The 19095-nt window shown below is 48.0% G+C and overlaps 1 protein-coding gene across 1 annotated transcript in view; it reads right to left on the bottom strand.

Moving 5' to 3' along the window:
• Positions 1 to 18229, bottom strand: part of LOC141089002 (tyrosine 3-monooxygenase-like) — a 152955-nt gene extending 134726 nt beyond the window's left edge. Inside the window, exon 1 of the mRNA XM_073575288.1 lies at positions 17998 to 18229. The gene's annotated coding sequence lies outside the window, so the exon portion shown is untranslated. The remainder of the gene's footprint in view (positions 1 to 17997) is intronic.
• Between the last annotated feature and the right edge of the window lie 866 nt (positions 18230 to 19095).

Here is a 19095-nt window from a genome sequence, read left to right as displayed (position 1 = left end):
CAGCCGGCGTGGCTGGATCCAGCCTCTTGTGCTTCTGCCTATAGGTGTTTGGCATCGGTCGTCCTTTTTTCCACTTTGGTCTAACGAGGTACAGCTGGTGTTACTGTTGCCCAGAAACACAGCATGCTGTGAAAGTTGCAGTCACGGAAATGGGCACTAGCTGGCGGTACTAGAGCCCAGAAACATGGCATGCTGTGAAATCAGCAGTCACGGAAATGGGCACTTGCTGGCGGTACTAGAGCCCAGAAACACGGCATGCTGTGAAAGTGGCAGTCACAGAAATGGGCACTAGCTGGTGGTACTAGAGCCCAGAAACACGGCATGCTGTGAAATCAGCAGTCACGGAAATGGGCACTTGCTGGCGGTACTAGAGCCCAGAAACACGGCATGCTGTGAAAGTGGCAGTCACAGAAATGGGCACTAGCTGGTGGTACTAGAGCCCAGAAACACGGCATGCTGTGAAATCAGCAGTCACGGAAATGGGCACTAGCTGGCAGTACTAGAGCCCATGGAAAACAGTATGAGGTGAAAGAGTCAGTCACAGAATCAGGTGCTAGATGTTGGTAGTAGAGGCCAGAGCACTGGCATAACAGATGACGCTGTGTGCAACATAGGCACATGACAGAGCATGCATACTGCTACCAACCATGCATGTAACCTGTCTACTCTGGCCCAGGGCAGCAAAAGTCACCAGAAATCCAGGCCTGGTTCATTTTTAGGAATGTAAGCCGGTCCACATTTGCAGCGGATAGTCTGGTACGTTGGTCTGTTAGTACATTGCCAGCGGCACTAAAGACACGTTAAGAAATCACACTGGCATCAGGACAAGCCAGGACCTCCAAGGCATACTGGCTAAGCTCGGGCCATGTATCCAACTTGGAGACCCAAAACTTGAAGGGGGCAGATCCATCCTGAAGCACACTGACAGGGGTGGAGAGGTATTGTGCCACCATGTCACGGTAACGTTGCCTCCTAGTGCGTTGCACTGTCTGTGCTGATGGTGCCCGAACTGTTTGCGGGTTCAGAAACCACTGGAACAGGTTGGGTATACTGAGCCTGTCAGTAGCAGATGTACTGCTTCTGCTACCGGCTTCTGAACGGATTCCGCTGGGCCCAGGACGCACTGAGGTGCCTGCTAGTGCACGCGCATCACTGCTATGTGGTGGAAAAGAGTACATGAGTGAATTAACCAGTGCATCTTGGTACTCCTGCATTTTACGCGCCCAGTTCAACCGTGTAATTAGGCTTTGAAGGCTGTCCCGGTAACATGGATCTAAGAGGGTGGCCACCCAGTAGTCATTTATGTGAAGAATACGAGCCACGCGTTGGTCGTTTCTCAGACACTGCAGCATGAAGTCACTCATGTGCTGAAGGCTGCCAACTGGCCATGCATCGCTGTCACCAGCTGGAGGAATGTGCTCTGGCTGCTCTGCATCACCCCATCCACGCTCTATCTGGTGACTACTAGTAGAGCGCTGTGTACTTTCCTCCTCTGGCTCATCCTCATAGTCCTCCTCATCCTCCTCGCTTGCTGTGTCCTGCCTGTACCTTTGTGAGGCACCCACAGAGCTTTGTTCCAACCGGGCCGATGAAGATTGCCTAGTTGGTGCAAGTGTCTCATCATACTCCTCCTGCTCCAGAGAAACCTCATCCTTTAGTCCTTTAAGTGATGATTCTATAAGGCATATAAGGGGAATAGTCAGGCTGAGTAGGGCAGCATCTGCGCTCACCATCAGAGTGGAGTCCTCGAAGCACTTCAAAATGGTGCATATGTCCTTCATGGATGCCCACTCTGTGGTTGTAAAGTGGGAGGGCTGAGATGTGTGTCTCCTACCTTGCGCCTGCTGCAGCTGCAACTCAATAATTGCAGGTTGCTGCTCACACAACCTCCGCAGCATATGCAAAGTCGAATTCCACCTGGTGGGGAGGTCAACAATGATGCGGTGCTCGGGCAGGCCCAATCTGCGCTGCATGGCTGAAAGGCGCGATGCAGCCATGCTTGAACGCCGCAAATGAGAGCACTAGTATCTGACTTTGTGCAGCAGCTCCTCAAGGTCAGGATAGTTCCTAAGGAAACTCTGCACCACCAAGTTTAGGACATGGGCAAGGCATGGAATGTGAGTCAGACCACCTAGGCCCAGAGCCGCGACCAGGTTTCGGCCGTTGTCACACACCACCATAACCTGGCTGGAGGTTGAGCAGCGCAAGCCACATGTCGCTCTGCTCCTTGAGCGTGTTCCACAGCTCGGTTGCGGTGTGGCTAACATCACCCAGATAAACCAATTTCAACATGGCCTGTTGATGTTTGGCCAATGCAGTGCTGAAATCGGTTGTTGTGGTACGTCTGGGTGCAGGCGAGTCTGACGAGGAGTATGAGGTGGAGTCAATTTGAATGGAGGAGAGGCCTGCAATTCATGGAGTTGGCAGGACCTGCGCACTTGCACTGTCTACTTCAGTTCCAGGCTCAACTACATTTACCCAATGGGCAGTGATGGAAATGTAGCGTCCCTGGCCATGCTGACTGGTCCACGCGTCGGTGGTCAGGTGGACCTTGCTACTAACTGCATTTTGTAGCGCATGCTTAATTTTACGCTCCACATGCTGTTGCAGGGCGGGGACGGCTTGCCTGCTGAAGTAGAAGCGGCTGGGAACGCTGTATTGTGGGATTGTAAACCCCAACATATCGATAAAGGCTGGCTTGCTCACCAGCCAGAATGGTAGCATTTCCACAGCAAGCAGTTTGGCAATGCGAGAATTCATGCCCTGTGCTTGTGGGTGGTTTGCCGAGTACGGGTGCCTTTTCTCCCACACCTGTGTGACAGATAGATGCACACTGGATTGGGAGTGTGAGGATGCCAGCGATTGGGATGCTGACGAAGTACAGACAGTGTGCCGCCGTACAACACTGCCTGCAGATGCACCCTGGCATTCTGGCGAGGAAGCGGGAGCAGCTTTTGCGAGCTGGAGTAAGAGGTGGCCACTGTGGCTGAAGAGGTGGAAGGTGGGGAACCAGCTGCAGGTGGCGAATCATCTTGGGTGTGATGCTGCCACTCCACAGGGTGCCTCTTCCTGACATGCGTCAACATATTGGTGGTATTAAGGTTGCTGACGTTCTTCCCTTTCCGCACAGTTTGCCGACAAAGCTTGCATCTGACTACTGTAACGTCATCTGCAACTTGGTCGAAAAAGGCCCATGCACCACAACTCTTGGGCGCACCCCTTGTGTTCTTTAAAAGAGCCCTGCTCGTAACGGGTGCTGAAGTTGAGGGAGCCAACAACCAATTTTTCCCTCTTCCTCTCCCACGTGGACGGCCACGCAGCGCCACACCTACAAGCTCTTCCTCTGAGCTATCCCCACTTGCTTGCTGCCCCTCAGCATGCCATGATGGGTCAAGGACCTCGTCATCCAATACACTTTCGTCAGCAGAAACTGGCAGCTGAGTTTCATCATCATCTGCTACCTGGGGTCTGGTCACTGTGGGCACTGGCCCACCCTCCACTTCTTCCTCAGATGGACACAGTGGTTGCGCATCTGTGCACACTACCTCTTCTTCAGCTGCAGGAATGCTGTCTGGATGGCACACAGATTCCAAGCCAACAGATTCTGAGAAGAGGATTAAGGTTGGCTCCTGGCCCTCTGAATGTCTGGGCAATTTAGTGGGCGGTGAAGAAGCAGATGGGTGCTGCTCTTCAGTGGCCTGACCCGATGTGGTGGAGAGGTCCTGGGAGGATGCTGTGCTCATTGAGGTGGATTCCTCAGCTGCCATCCAACCAACAACGGTTTCTACTTGATCCTCTCTTATCAGCCTATGGCCCTGTGCTCCTAACAAGCTGCGCATAAATGACTGCTGCCGGATGAAAGTAGGTGCTGAGTGACTTGGGTCTGCTGCTTGCTCTGGATGTGCACCATGTCTAGCTGCTGATGCACCTCTTCCGCGACCGCCGCGGGGACGTCCCTTACTCCCTGCCTTCTTCATCTCTATTGATGGATTCAGAAGTAATTATTAGAAATTAGTGTGCTTATTCCTGTAGGACTACAAACAGGTATAAGAAACACTAATGGCACTATATGATGAAGGTGTGTCTGCTACACTTTATTTGAATCTAGTATGGCCTACACAAAGAGTAACGTGTACACGTTACGGTCGGATGTCACAGCGCAGTAATTGACACTGCTGTGATACAAAAAAAAAGGATTCTCCGGGACTGGGCCAGGTGCTGTGTGGCACCAGCCACAGAGGTTGCTTGGGTCCCTCACAGCACAATCCCTATATAGTGTTTAACTTTTAGGAAAAAATAGGGGAAGGGGATTTAAGGGAAGAAAAGAAAAGGCAGTGAGACACACACCACACAGTGCTGCAGCAAGAGGAGCTGCAGCAGCTGCAGTGAATGTGCTCTGCACTGTCTCACTAAGCACCTCACTGAGAGCCTGCACAGCACAAAAAAATGAAACTGAGCGGGGTCAGTGAGGAAAAAGACTGCTTCTGTAACACACAGGGGCTACTACAGTCGATGAAAAACAATTTCTATCACTATTAGATCCGAGATCTCTCCCTATCTCCAACACCAACCTATCCCTATCTGCTTTCACAGTAGAGTGAGGCTAAAATGGCAGGCGCAGCCTTTTATACTGCCTGATCACACCATCCAGCCAGCCAATCGCAGCGCAGTTCCTAGCTAGCAAGTTTGGACGCCTCCTACCAAGCTTAGGGGAGTTACACAATGTTGTCAGCAATTCTTCAGCTCCTGATTGGCTCCACGGAGCGCTCAGAGGCTGAAGGATTATGGGATTTCCCATTTCTGATGTGAAAAAAATATCGGAATCGGAATTATTATTTATTGTTATAGCGCCATTTATTCCATGGCGCTTTACATGTGAGGAGGGGTATACATAAAAACAAGTACAATAATCTTAAACAATACAAGTCATAACTGGTACAGGAGGAGAGAGGACCCTGCCCGCGAGGGCTCACAATCTTCAAGGGATGGGTGATAATACAGTAGGCGAGGGTAGAGCTGGTCGTGCAGCGGTTTGGTCGATCGGTGGTTACTGCAGGTTATAGGCTTGTCGGAAGAGGTGGGTCTTCAGGCTCTTTTTGAAGGTTTCGATGGTAGGTGAGAGTCTGATATGTTGTGGTAGAGAGTTCCAGAGTAGGGGTGATGCGCGAGAGAAATCTTGTATGCGATTGTGGGAAGAGGAGATAAGAGGGGAGTAAAGAAGGAGATCTTGTGAGGATCGGAGGTTGCGTGCAGGAAAGTACCGGGAGACGAGGTCACAGATGTATGGAGGAGACAGGTTGTGGATTGCTTTGTATGTCATGGTTAGGGTTTTGTAATGGAGTCTCTGGGCAATTGGGAGCCAGTGAAGGGATTGACAGAGGGGAGAAGCTGGGGAATAGCGGGGGGACAGGTGGATTAGTCGGGCAGCAGAGTTTAGAATAGATTGGAGGGGTGCGAGAGTGTTTGAGGGGAGGCCACAGAGCATGAGGTTGCAGTAGTCAAGGCGAGAGATGATGAGGGCATGGACTAGGGTTTTTGCAGATTCTTGGGTGAGGAATGAATGGATGCGTGAAATATTTTTGAGTTGAAGTCGGCAGGAAGTGGAAAGGGTTTGGATATGTGGTTTGAAGGAGAGATCAGCGTCAAGGATTACTCCGAGGCAGCGAGCTTGTGGGACTGGGGAGAGTGGGCAGTCATTTACTGTAATTGATAGGTTCGTAGGGGGGGTCACGTGAGATGGGGGAAAGATGATGAATTCTGTTTTGTCCATGTTGAGTTTCAGATATCTAGTGGAGAAGAAGGATGAAATAGTGGACAGACATTGAGGGATTCTGGTTAGTAGGGAGGTGATATCTGGTCCAGAGATGTAGATCTGTGTGTCATCAGCATAAAGATGATACTGAAAGCCATGAGATTCTATGAGCTGTCCCAGGCCAAAGGTGTAAATAGAGAACAGCAGGGGCCCAAGGACTGAACCTTGTGGGACTCCGACAGATAGGGGGCGAGGTGAGGAGGTGGTGTGTGAGTGGGAGACGCTGAATGTCCGGTCTGTTAGGTATGATGAGATCCAGGAGAGGGCCAAGTCTGTGATGCCGAGGGATGAGAGGGTCTGTAATAATAGGGAATGGTCCACTGTGTCAAAGGCAGCCGACAGGTCCAGGAGGAGGAGGACAGAGTAGTGTCGCTTGCTCTTGGCAGTTAAGAGGTCATTGGTGACCTTAGTAAGGGCAGTTTCAGTGGAGTGGTGTGACCGGAAGCCAGATTGTAAGCGGTCGAAGAGGGAGCAAGAAGAGAGATGGGAGGACAGTTCAAGGTAGACGTGTTGTTCCAGTAGCTTGGAGGCGTATGGGAGAAGTGATATAGGGCGATAGCTAGATACAGAGGATGGGTCAAGAGAGGGCTTTTTGAGGATAGGTGTGATGGAGGCATGTTTAAAGCTTGAGGGGAAAACACCAGTTGTTAGTGACAGGTTGAAGAGATGGGTTAGGGTTGGGATGAAGACTGTGGTGAGGTTTGGGATGAAGTGGGATGGGATCGGGTCGAGTGCACAGGTGGTGAGATGTGATCTTGAGAGTAGAGTGGAGAGTCGATCTTCTGTAATGGTGGAGAAGTTGGTTTTGAAGGTGGAGGGCTGGGAAGTCGGGAGGAAGGGCTCTGGGGGTTGTTGACCAAAACTGTCCCTGATGGAATTCCGATATCGCAAATATCGGGCCGATTTCCGATATTTCAATATCGGAAAGCTCATCCCTAGTGTTGGGGTAATCTTAAAGCTCCAAATATATTTCCGGAGTAACAGACAGACGTTCACAGGCTCATTATGGATTACACCAGAATCTAAATAGCAAAAAAGGTTACTGTATCAGAAGCTTACAGCTGTATACAGTGTTGGCCAAATTTGAAATCTCGGTATATACTTCCGGAGTCACCCTCAGATGCTCACTCAGTCTGGGTTTGACCATATTAAAAAATGTTGTAAAAAAGGTACTGGATAACAAGATAGCAAGTATATATATTATAGGGTACAATTGAAATCTCCGTATACATCGTCCCGTAGTCACTCTCAGATGCTTGCTCAGTATGGATTTGACCATAATACTAAATGTTGAACAAAGGTACTGTATAACAAGGTACAAGCTGCATCTAGTATAGGGTAAAAATTGGTATCTCTGATTCACCGTATATATAGAAGGCGTAAACCACACATGCTCACTCACTATGGATGATACCGTAATAAAAAACTTTGAACAAAGGTACTGTATCAGCACATACCAGGTGTATCCAGTCTAGGGGTAATTGTAAATTTCCATCTATACTTCCGGAGTCAGACACAGACACTCACAGGCTCACTATGTATTACACCAGAATTAAAAAAGTAGAAAAAGGGAAAGGTATTCGAAGCGTACAACAGTATACAGTGTTGTGGTAGTTTTAAATCTTCGTATATATTTCAATCTCAGTAAGCCAGTCCAGACTCTCTGCTACTGGAAACTATATGGACACAAGTACAGACGGAAAGTCGAGTGTTAGCAGAAATTTGGGAATTACTCATTGCGGGAAAACCTCCCGGCAGATGTTGCAGAGGCGATGCAGACCCTCAATTACTGTGTCTGTGGAGACAGCGAAAATAGTTCTTTGTGAAGAAAGGATTGCTTTATCGCAGTAGCGTGGATCACATCACCGTTACTCGTCTCCATCAAATTGTGATCACAGGGAGAGATGTAGACAAGGTCCTCATTGCCTATCAATGGTCATTTTGGAGTGCAAAAGACAGAAGCCACAGGCCGTAGGCGATTCTATTGGATTGGCATGAGAGGAGACATTGAAAAATGGTGGCAGGAATGTCACACATCTGTGACTATCACAACTGTGAAAGGTGATCATAAAGCACCACTGCATCCGCTTGTAAGTTGACGTCCATTACAAATGGTAGCCATTGATCATCTGAAGGTAGAGGCCAGCAGGACAGGCCATAGATACATCTTAACCATCATTGATCAATACACCAAATTTCTAGTGGCCGTCCCTGTGAAGGATTGATCGATGACACAGCGGTGGAGCAGGGAGAGGTAAGTCCTGTGGCCATGACCAAGCAGGGGGGCACACTCGTGGGCGACGGTACTGGCACAGGGCCCCTTATAGTACGCTGGTGTGTCTGACGGCGAGTGGGCCCCCCCTCTGTCAGAGACACAGTATTGTACTATGAGGGGCCCTGTGCCAGTGCCGTCGGCCATCAGTGGGCCCATCCACCTGTTCAGAGCAACGGCACTTGCCCGGGTGCACCAGGTGTTGACCCCAGCCCTTGGGGGAGGTGGGCAGTCCAGTTAGGGAGGTTTAAATTATGGCATATATTGATGTGTAGGCTGGACATTCAGCTGCTGCCAAAGGTGGAATTGAGCAAGTCCGAGGAAGAGGAGGACAAAAGCGAGGCAGTTTTCTGGCAACCTATGTGTCATCAGGGGAAGGTGGGACAAAATCCTTTTGAAACCCATGCATGGTTCATTTTAATGAAGGTTAGATCATCAACATTTTGGGTCGACAGACAGGTCCTTTTTTCTGTCAGGATTGATCCAGCACCACTGAATACTCTTTCAGATAACACACTAGCAGCAGGGCAAGTGAGCTCCTATAAGGCATAGTGTGCCAATTCAGGCCAAGTGTCCAGTTTAGAGGTCCAATAGTCAAAGGGGAATGACCTGTGAGGGAAAACATCGATATGGGAGGAGAAGTAGTTTGTAACCATAGTTGACAACTGCTGTCTCCTGTCACTTGTAATCGATGCAGTATTAGCAGTCGTGTGAGCGGTACTTGAGAAATCATTCCACAACATACAGTAGTCATTAAACCTCTGTCTCCAACGCCACTTCGGCTGTGTGCACCACAAACACCTCTTCCATTGTGCCCACTATGACTCGTGGGAGAACCAGCACCGCTGCTGTGTGCTGTCAAAGCCTCAAACAAACGGTTTGCCAGAGATGCTTGTTTGTTAGCCAATATGATCTCTAGGTTCTTCTGTGGCATGATGTTGTGTAATTTGCCTTTGTAGCATGGACCGAGGATGCTGGCCAGCTAGCAGCCATCATCCTTCATCATTTGGCAATGCGGGGGTCCCTTTTTAGGATCCACAAGGCATAATCGCACATGTGGGCCAATGTTCCATGTGTCAATAATGCACTGCCACTGCTGGGTGGAGGAGCACTTTCTGGCAAATCCACATCCCTACAGTCACGCACAAACACTGTACCTGACCTTGGAACGCCAACATTTTCTCTTGCCCCCTGAGAAGCATCTTCCTGCCCAAAATAATCATCCCCCTCATCCTTCTCTTCCTCTTCTTCCTCCACCTCGTCCAGGACAGTTCCCTGACCAGACAATGGCTGACTGTCAGCAAGGCTTCCCTCCTCCTCCTCCTGTTCCTCCTCCGCTGCAGACGCCAGATCCTTAATGTGCGTCAAACTTTGCATGAGCAGACGCATAAGTGGGATGCTCATGCTTATGATGGCTTCATCTGTGCTTACCAGCCATTTGCATTCCTCAAAACACTGAAGGACTTTACAGAGGTCTTTCAGCTTTGACCACTGCACACCCGACAATTCCATGTCTTTCCTCAAACTGCCTGCCCGTGTATCCTCCCACAAATGCATTACAACCTTCCTCTGTTCGCACAGCCTCTCAACCATGTGCAGGGTGGAGTTCCACCTTGTTGCAACGTCTATGATTAGGCGGTGCTTGGGGAGGTGGAGCAATCGCTGCAGCTTCTGCATACGAGTGGAGTGGACATTTGAGCGATGGATGTGCGAGCACAGTTTTCACACCTTATGGAGTCAGCATCACTGACTACCTTGCCTGGCTCAAGATGTAGACTGCCCAGCCATGACTCAGTTTGTCACTGCAAGTAGTCGGCCAGTACCTCCGCAGAGTATCTGTTGTCGCCCAAAGACATCATCTTTAACACAGCCTGCTGACGCTTACCACTAGCTGTTCGAAAGTGGAACACCTCGTGTGCAACACTGCCAGCTGCGGATGGAGTGCTCATGCGACTGTGCTCTGTGGACGAACTTTCGCTTATGGAGGAGTAGGAGGGTCGAAAGTCTACAGCCAACTGTTTCCTATGCCGTGGGCTAGGCAGCACTGTTCCACCGCCGCTGTCCCCAGTGGAGCCTGCATCCACCACATTAACCCAGTGTGCAGTGATGGACACGTAACGGCCCTGGCCATGCCTACTGGACCATGCATCTGTTTTGAGGTGCACCTTTCCACTCACTGATTGCTTGAGTGCATGGACAATGCGGTATTTCACATGCAGGTGGAGGGCTGGGATGGCTTTTTGAGAAAAGAAGTGCCGACTGGGTAGGCCATAGCGTGGGATTGCGTAGGCCATGAGCTCGCAGAAAGCGTCGCTTTTAACCAAATGGTACGGCATCATCTCTAATGAGATATGTTTGGCAATGTAGGCGTTCAAACACAGTGTACGCGGATGAGAGGATGAGTACTTTCTTGTCCTACTCAGAGTGTCTGGTAGGTTGAGCTCGACTGGAGAGCTGCATATGGGGGAAGTAGCGGTGGACCGCATGGAGTGAGAGGGGGTTGGTGATGGTATTGGTAGTGATGACCTAGATTCAGTGTTGTGTTGCAAAACCATTGTGACTCCCTGAGTGCTTTGGCCTTGCGACGACACATCAACAATTAGTGCTGGTGGTGTGCTTAACGGTGGTGGTGGTCTTACAGTGGGGGAAGCGATGGAGCGTTGCTGGCTACCTTCAGTCGGAGCAGGTGCACATGTGCTACCTGAGGTTTTGTAGTCCGTCCACGCTTGCAAGTGCATGTTGATTAAATGTCTAAGCATGCAACTGGTATTCAAATTTCTGAGTTGTTTACCTCGGCTAAAGGTCCTTCCGCACTTCTTACAGGTAACCTTTGCCTCATCAGTAGGATTTTGGACAAAGAAGTGCCACACTGCACTCTTCTTACTATAGTATACATTTTGTGGCCTTGCACGCTGTGTTAAGTTGACCATCTGGCCAAGCTGTCCTGCTACTCTTTTAGCTTTTGGTACACGTTTTTGGACAGCTATGGGCCTGCCAGATAACCGCTGCTGCGATGTCAATGCCTGCTGCGGATCCTTCTCCTTATCTGAACTATTGCCAGCCTCCTCCCCCAATGGATGTCAATCCGGGTCAAGAACTGGGTCATTCATCACCTCCTCTTCAAAGTCATCTGCACCTTCCTCTTTACCTTCCTCTGTGTCACCGTGTAAGATGGTATAGTATGCGGGAAGGGGCACCTGAGTTTCATTAGGGTCAGATTTTGGCTCAGTAGACTGCGAGGGCAATGTAGTGTTCTGGGTCAATGTACCAGCAGAATCATCTAGCAGTGGCTGTGCATCAGTGCACTCCATGTCAGATTCATCTTGGACTGGGGAGTTCAGGTTTTGACTGGATAACCCAGGCATGGTATGTGAAAAGAGCTCCATAGAGTAATCTGAAGCGTGGGCTGCCACATCCTTAACTTTTGGTGGGGGTGAAGGACACAAGGAAAGGTGTTTTTCCTGACCAGAACCCTGCACTGACTACTCCGTGCTTGTTTCGAACGTTCAGAAGAGGAAGCAATAGAGCTGGTGGCTGTTTCGCCAAAACCTGTTCCTGATTCTCCGGCTTTAAAAGCGGTTTTCCTACTCCAAGAAAAGGGAACCTTACAGGCCTTCTTGGGCCAGACGATGACGCAGGCTCAACACCTCCTGCCTTAGCTGCTATTGTACTTTTGCCAGCACCAGCTGATGCACCACCACCATCATTACCAGCTGCGCCCCCCTGCCCACGTCCGCGGCCTCTTCCACCATACTTCTTCATGTTTGGGAAAATGTACCAAAAATACCAGCAGAGAGATGGTACTGTATGAGGAGCGTCCAGCTGTGTAAGGTGTATTAAAAAATTTAAATCTACGTATATATTTTGATAGTCCATGACGCTCTCCCAGTATGTATTTGACCGTTATCCAACAAGCAGATATACGGAACTGTATCAGAAGTGTACAGCTGTATACGTTTTTTGTGTAACTAACAATCTCCATATATGTATTTACGGAGTGTCACACACACACGCTGACTCTGTATAGATGTGACTAATGCGAACGGCAGATATACAATACTGTTTGAGAATCAGACAGCTCTAAACTGTGTCTGTATGGAAAATTGTCAATCTCCGTCTATTTTTAAACGGAGTGACACACGCTGTCTCTGTATAGTTTTGACCGTTATCAAACAGCAGATATACGAAACTGTTTGAAAAGCGGACAGCTCTATAAGGTGTAGGTCTGGAAAAATGCAAAATCTCCTCAGTTTGTTTTTCCAGAGTCACACACAGATAGCTTGTACAGTATGTGTCCGTGATACCAATCGGTACACGGTAGTGTGTGAGGAGCGTACACCGCTATACGGTGTCTGTATGGAAAATTGTCAATCTCGTCTATTTTTATACGGAGTGACACACGCTGTCTCTGTACTGTTTTGTCCGAAATCAAACAGCAGATATACGAAACTGTTTGAAAAGCGGACAGCTCTATAAGGTGTACGTTTGGAAAAATGGAAAATCTCCTCGGCTTGTTTTTCCAGAGTCACACACAGATAGCTTGTATTTGTCCATGATACCAGCCAGTACACGGTACTGTGTGAGGAGCGTACACCGCTATATGGTGTGTGAAAAAATGAACGCTCGGTAACTCACCAGAACAAAATAATAAAAGTTGGAGTGCTTTGAAAAAAGCAGTTTGAACAGCAGTGTGCACACAACAATGCAGCTATCAGGTAGCCTTAAAAGGTAGCCTAATCACCACCAGCGCTGCTGCACACAACAAAAATCCTCCCCTTTCACTGCACACTAACTGTACAGTGAAAAGCGCAGCAGAAGCAATTTTTTTTTCTTCTTCCCTGCCTAGCGCTCTCCCTTATTCAGAATCAGCAGCAGCACCTCTCCCTATTCTAAGATCGGCAGAAGTAAGATGGTGGTCTGCGGTCACGGCCTTTTATAGCCACTGTGACGCCACACAAAGCCAGCCAATCACTTCAATGCCCTTCTCTAAGATGGTGGTGGCCGCTGCCCATGTCATCGCATTTCCCACAGTGTGCGTCCTCCATCATTGGCTGAGAAAAGGCCCTGGAAGCATTATTTGAAACGCGACTTTGGCGTTCGGCTCGGCGACCTCATTGCCGACCTCACGCTATGGTCGGGTTTTGATCGGCGAAACACGACTTTAGCTAAAGTCGGCGATTTTTTAATTTGACTTACCCGTTTCGCTCAACTCTAATCTGAAGAAAGCTGGGACCACAACGTCAAATGTTACTTTAAGTAACACAATACGCCGTCAAGAAATAAAATCCTGCAGGGCACACAAAGTCCCCCTGCTCATGCTAGCACATGTCCAGGCCCATTTGAAATCCACTAGTGACCATCTGAGTGATCCAGAGAGAGGCATGGGAGAAGGTCATGTGGTCAGATGAGACCAAAATAGAACATTTTGGTATCAACTCCACTCGTGTCTGGAGAAAAAGGAAGGATGAGTCCAACCCAAAAATACCATTCCAACCTTGAAGCATGGTGGAGGAAACATTATACTTTGGGGATGGTTGGAGTCATGTATTGTGAAATTTTGGCCAACAACATCCTTCCCTCAGTAAGACTATTGAAGATGGTTCTTCTAGCATGACAAAGCCCGGAAACACACTGCCAGGACAACTAAGGAGTGGCTCTGTAAGAAGCATTTCAAGGTCCTGGAGTGGCCTAGCCAGTCTCCAGACCTGAACCTAATAGAAAATGTTTGGAGGGAGCTGAATCTCAATGTTGTCCAGTGACAACACAGAAACCTGAAAGATCTGGAGAAGATCTGTATGGAGGAGTGGGCCAAAATCCCTGCTGCAGTGTGTGCCAACTTGGTCAAGAAGTACAGGAAATGTCTGACCTCTGTAATTGCAAAAAAAAGTTGCTGTACCAAATATTAAGTTCATGAAATTCAATGCTAATTAATTATGTAAACATCATATAATGTGATTCTCTGGAATTTTTTAGATTCTGCATCTCATAGATGAAATGTACCTACAATAAATATTACAGACCTCTCCATTCTTTATAAGTGGGAAAACTTGCAATATTGGCAGTGTATCAAATACTTATCCTTCTCACTGTATGGCCCCCTCCATCCTGGTTTATATGGCCCCCTCCATCCTGCTACATATGGCCCACTCATCCATGTATATATGGCTCACCATTCTGTTATATATCCCCCCCATCCTGAAATAAATATTACAGGCCTCTCCATTCTTTATAAGTGGGAAAACTTATCCTCCTTACTGTATGGCCCCCTCCATCCTGGTACATATGGCCTTCTCCATCCTTGGTATATATGGCCCCCTCCATCCTGGTACATATGGCCCACTCATCCTGGTATATATGACTCACCATTTTGATAAATATTGCTCACCATTCTGGTGTATGTGTCCCCCCAATCCTGGTATATATGGCCCTCCATCCTGGAAAATATTGTCCCCCCCATCCTGGTATACAGTATATGGCTAACCATCATGCTGCACACATGAAAAAAAAAAAAATTCTACTTTCCTTTCTTCCACTTTCTCGCAGCCGGCTACTAGTTCTGAAGATGGCAGCTGACTTCAGCGTGTCATCACTGCCATGTGCCCCGTCACGCTGATCTCAGCTGCTGGAATATTCACTGCTCTTTAATAGTGGGCAGCCGCAGGATCTGGCGGCTGTGGCTCACTATTAAAAGAAATTAACCCCTTTCTGACATCAGATGTACTATCCCGTCCGTGGGACCCGGGCCCCTATGCCCATGGACGGGATAGTATGTCTAGCACGATCAGCGGCGCCCACGTGGTGAGCGCCGCTGATCACGGCCGAGTGTCAGCTGATTATCACAGCTGACACCCGGCGCTATGTGTCAGGGGCGGTCATGGACCGCCCCAGACTCGTTAACCCCTTGCACACAGCGATCAAACACGATCGCGGTGTACGGGGGTTAAAGGGAAGCATCGGCAGGGAGGGGGCTCCCTCCGTGCTTCCCTGAGCCCCCCACAGCAGCGCAATGTGCAGCGCTGCTGCAGGGGGCTCTTTCCCTGCAGGCCCCCGGATCCAAGATGGCGACGGGGACTTCCGGGGGCCTGCAGGGAGCTGGCTTCCTCAGTGCCTGCAAAGCGCAGGCATGAGGAAGCCTTCTGCACTGCCTGTGACAGATTGCTGATCTGTCCCAGTGATCTGTGATGTGACAGATCAGCAACCTGTCACAGGACAGTGATGTCCCCCCTGGGACAAACTAATAAAGTTAAAAAAAAAAGTGTAAAAATAATTTTTAAAAAAATTGCTAAATAAATAAAAAAAAAAAATATTCCCTAATAAATTCATTTTTTGGAAATAAAAAAAACAAAAAAAAAACAATAAAAGTACACATATTTTATATCACCGCATCCGTAACGACCTACCCTATAAAACTGTCCCATTAGTTAACCCCTTTAGCGAACCCCTTAAAAAATAAAAATAAAAAATGAAGCAAAAAATAATGATTTATTATCATACCGCCGAACAAAAAGTGCAATAACGCGCGATCAAAAAGACGCATATAAATATCCATGGTACCGCTGAAAACATCATCTTGCCCCGCAAAAACCGAGCTGCCACACAGCATCATGAGAGAAAAAATAAAAAAAGTTATAGCTCGCAGAATAAAGCGATGCAAAAATAATTATTTTTTAAATAAAATTGTTTCTATTGCATAAAAGCGCCAAAACATAAAAAAGGACATAAATGAGGTATCGCTGTAACCGTACTGACCCGAAAAATAAAACCACTTTATCAATTTTACCGCACGCGGAATGGTGTAAACGCACCCCCCAAAAGAAATTCATGAATCGCTGGTTTTTATTCATTCTGCGTCCCAAAAATCGGAATAAAAAGCGATCAAAAAATGTCACGTGCCCAAACATGAGACCAATAAAACGTCAACTCGTCCTGCAAAAAATAAGACCTCACATGACTCTGTGGGTCAAAATACAGAAAAATTATAGCTCTCAATATGTGGTGATGCCAAAACTATTTTTACAATAAAAAGCGTCTTTTAGCGTGTGACAGCTGCCAAAAATAAAAACTGCCATAAATCGTAAATCAAACCTCCCGTTATCACCCCCTTAGTTAGGGAAAAATAATAAAATTAAAAAAATGCATTTATTTCCATTTTCCCATTAGGGTTAGGGCTAGGGTTAGGGTTGGGGCTAGGGTTAGGGCTGAGATTAGGATAAGGGGTGTGTTGGGGTTAGGGTTGGAGTTAGAAATGGGGGGTTTCCACTGTTTGGGCACATCAGGTGCTCTCCAAATGCAACATGGCGTCTGATCTCAATTCCAGCCAATTCTGCGTTGAAAAAGTCAAATGGTGCTCCTTCCCTTCCAAGCTCTGCTATGCGCCCAAACAGTGTTTTACCCCCACATATGGGGTATCAGCCTACTCAGGACAAATTGCAAAACAACTTTTGGTGTCCTATTTCTCCTGTTGCCCTTAGGAAAATAAAAAAATTGGGGGCAAAAATATCTTTTTTGAGGGAAAAAAATATGATTTTTTTATTTTTACGCCCGGGCGTTATAAACTTCTGTGAAGCCCTTGGGGGTTCAAAGTGCTCACCACACATCTAGATAAGTTCCGTGGGGGGTCTAGTTTCCAAGATGGGGTCACTTGTGGGGAGTTTCCACTGTTTAGGTACATTAGGGGCTCTCCAAAGGCAACATGACACACGCAGCGCATTCCATCAAAGTCTGCATTCCAAAACGTCACTACTTCCCTTCCGAGCCCCGACGTGGGCCCATACAGTAGTTTTCTCCCACATATGGGGTATCAGTGTACTCAGGACAAATTGGACAACTTTTGGGGTCCATTTTCTCCTGGTACCCTTGGGAAAATAAAAAAATAGGGACTAAATGATCATGTTTGTGGAAAAAATACGATTTTTTTATTTTCACGCCCGGGTGTTATAAACTTCTGTGAAGCACTGGGGGAGTTCAAAGTGCTCACCACACATCTAGATAAGTTCCTTAGGTGGTCTAGTTTCCAAAATGGGGTCACTTGTGGGGTGATTCCACTGTTTAGATACATCAGGGGCTTTCCAAACGCGACATGGTGTCCGATCTCAATTCCAGCCCAAAAAGTCAAACGGCGTTGCATCCCTTTCGAGCTCTGCCATGCGCCCAAATAGTCATTTACACCCACATATGGGGTATCAGCGTACTTAGGACAAATTGCACAATAACTTTTAGGGTCCTGTTACCCTTGGGAAAATAAAAATTGGGGGTGAAAAGATCATTTTTTTGGAAAAAATATGATTTTTTAATTGTACCGCTGTACGTTATAAACTTCTGTGAAGCCCTTGTGGGTTCAAAGTTCTCACCACATATCTAGATAAGTTCCTTGATGGGTCTAGTTTCCAAAATGGGGTCACTTGTGGGGGGTTTCCACTGTTTAGGTACATCAGGGGCTCTCCAAACGTGACATGGCGTCCGATCAGAATTCCAGCCAATTTTGCATTGAAAAAGTCAAACGGCGCTCCATCTCTTCTGAGCTCTGCCATGCGCCGAAACAGTGGTTCCCCTCCACATGTCAGGTATCAGCGTACTCAGGACAAATTGCACAAAAACTTTTCCAGTCCAATTTCTCCTTTTAGGAAAAAAAAACTATAAAAACTCACGCTAAAGTGTATACCTAAAGGGTTAAATCATATAGGACAATATTATACGCCAACAAATGTTTATAAATAGGGCTAAAATGGTATATATATTCCCTTATATGTAAACATGGAAATGCTGGCACCAGGAATCAGATAGTCCTTCTCTTGAAAATTTAGGAGCGCACAGTAATAATATACTATGTACCTAGAGGGTTAAATCCTGTAAGGCAATTTTATATGCCCGAAAATAGTGCCTCCAAACAGGGTTAAAGTGGCAAATGTATTACCTTTTATGCAAGCATAGGCATACTGACGCTGAGATCCCAAGAACGATCCTTGTCAGCCAGGGAATCAGGTAGTCCTTCACATAAAAATTCCACGGTGAGATAAGATCCAGAAGTCTTGAGCCAGAGAGTGAGCAAGGTATTAAAAACAGACGTAGTCCCGGCCGGTGACTAACGTCTGTCTGTAGATCTGTATCAGCTGTCTGTGTGAAACAGGCGGCTCCTGTGTTTCACACAAACAGCTGATACAGATCTACAGACAGACGTTAGGCTAGTTTCACACTAGCGCTTTTGAGCGCAGCGACGGCCTGCGCATGGCCACCGCTAAGCCCCGCCCCCTGCCGCGCCTCCGCCGGTAGCTCCACCTACCGGCGCATGACGCTGTATGCGTCCTGCGTCCCCTATCTTTATCACTGGGGGCGCAGGCCGTGCGCAGTATGCATTTGGCGGCGCATGCGCCTTTTTGACGGTGCGCCGAGCGCAACCAAACTGCAGCAGGTTGCGTTTGGCGCAGGTCGGCGCACCATCAAAAGGACGCATGAGCCGCCAAACGCATACTGCGCACGGCCTGTGCCCCCAGTGATAAAGATAGGGGACGCAGGACGCATGCAGCGTCATGCGCCGGTAGGCGGAGCTACCGGCGGAGGCGCGGCAGGGGGCGGGGCTTAGCGGCGGCCATGCGCAGGCCGTCGCTGCGCTCAAAAGCGCTAGTGTGAAACTAGCCTTAGTCACCGGCTGGGACTACATCTGGTTTTAATACCTTGCTCACTCTCTGGCTCAAGACTTCTGGATCTTATCTCACCGTGGAATTTTTATGTGAAGGACTACCTGATTCCCTGGCTGACAAGGATCGTTCTTGGGATTTCAGCGTCAGTATGCCTATGCTTGCATAAAAGGTAATACATTTGCCACTTTAACCCTGTTTGGAGGCACTATTTTCGGGCATATACAATTGCCTTACAGGATTTAACCCTCTAGGTACATAGTATATTATTACTGTGCGCTCCTAAATTTTCAAGAGAAGGACTATCTGATTCCTGGTGTCAGCATTTCCATGTTTATATATAAGGGAATATATACCATTTTAGCCCTATTTATAAA

Source organism: Dendrobates tinctorius, unplaced genomic scaffold (assembly GCF_039654945.1).
Source record: "Dendrobates tinctorius isolate UK_male_01 unplaced genomic scaffold, ASM3965494v1 ptg000043l, whole genome shotgun sequence".
Taxonomy (NCBI): domain Eukaryota; kingdom Metazoa; phylum Chordata; class Amphibia; order Anura; family Dendrobatidae; genus Dendrobates; species Dendrobates tinctorius.
This window is presented reverse-complemented; position numbering and strand designations above follow the sequence as displayed.